The sequence below is a fragment of the Gracilinanus agilis genome, chromosome 1 (assembly GCF_016433145.1).
Source record: "Gracilinanus agilis isolate LMUSP501 chromosome 1, AgileGrace, whole genome shotgun sequence".
NCBI lineage: Eukaryota > Metazoa > Chordata > Mammalia > Didelphimorphia > Didelphidae > Gracilinanus > Gracilinanus agilis.
In genome coordinates, this window is record NC_058130.1 from 760,119,721 (window position 1) to 760,121,423 (window position 1,703).

The following is a 1,703-nucleotide window of genomic DNA, read 5'->3' on the forward strand; positions in this document are numbered from 1 at the left end:
GCGAGGATAAACCTGAGAAGCTGCTGGGCTAACGATGGCTACCCAGTCTCTGGAAGTTCAGAAGAGAAAGATTAACAACAAGAAAAAGAAGTCTTTAACACTCTACAACTATTACACAGAGAAAATCCAGACAACCAAGCAAACAGAGGAGGAGAACAAACAAGCATCCGGACCCTCCTCAAATAAGGAAAACTCCTCACAAGCTATGGAAGAGTTCAAAACTGAGATTTTGAGGAAAATGGAAGAGATCTGGCAAGAAAATAATAGTTTAAAAGATAGAATCTTGCAATTGGAAAGTGAGGCTCAGAAACCAAATGAACTGATAAGCAAATTGAACACCAGAAATGACCAGATTGAAAAGGAATACCAGAAGATTATAGCCGAAAACCAGAAGATTATAGCCGAAAACCAAAAGATCATAGCCGAAAACCGAAAGATTATAGCTGAAAACCAATCCCTAAAGGCTAGAATTGAGCAATTAGAAGCTAATGATCTCTCAAGATAACAAGGAAAAATAAAACAAAGTCAAAAGACTGAAAAAAATAGAAGGAAACATGAAATATCTCAATGAGAGAGTGCAGACCAAGAAAACCGGTCTAGAAGAGATAATTTGAGAATAATTGGTCTTCCAGAAAAAGAAGAAATTAATAGAAACCTGGACTCCATAGTAACAGAAATTATTCAGCAAAATTTCCCTGAAGTCCTACAACAAGAGGGCAATATAGACATTGAAAGGATCCATAGAACAACTGCGACATTTGATCCAGATAAGAAAACGCCCAGAAATATAATTGCCAAATTCAAGAGTTTCCAAGCAAAAGAAAAAATCTTACAAGAAGCCAGAAAGAGGCAATTCAAATATCAAGGAGCACCAATCAGGATCACACAGGATCTGGCAGCCTCCACGCTAAAAGATTGCAAGGCTTGGAATACAATATTCAGAAAGGCAAGAGAGCTGGGTCTACAACCACGGATCAACTACCCATCAAAATTGACTATATATTTCCAGGGGAAAGTATGGGAATTCAACAAAATTGAAGAATTACAAGTATTTGCACAGAAAAGACCAGGGCTAAATGGAAAGTTTGATATCCAACCACAAAAATCAAGAGAAACATGAAAAGGTAAATAAGATACAGAGGGGAAAGAAAGAAAACTTATAATTGTTAAATTTGCCTATTTAAGGGCCTCAGTGAGATCTAATTATCTGTATTCCTATGTAGAGAAATGTTATGTATAATTCTCTGTAGTGAACTCTATTTACTATTATAGTATTCACTATTATAGTAATCAGAAGAATAATTCAAAGGGTGAGGTTGGAACACTAAATAATCTAAGATGACATGGGGGATGGGAAAGAGGGGGTGAATAGCAAGGGACACCAAGAGAAACTTGAGTGAATAAGAAATATAGGATGTTCTATTACACACAGGGTGGGCACGGGAAGGAGAGGGTTCAAATACTATTATAACAAGGAGAGGAAGAGAGCATTAAGAGGTAATTATCAAACCTTACTCTCAGTGTAATCAACCCAGAGAGGTAAGAGTAGCTATACTATCCATTGGGACATAAAACACTTATCTAACCCTTCTGAGAAAGTCAGAAGGGATAAACCAAGGGGAGTAGGGGAGTGGGGAGGTCAAAAAAAGGGAGGGGAGAAGAAGGGGGAGGGAATTTATAAGGCCTTTAAAAACAAAAAGGGG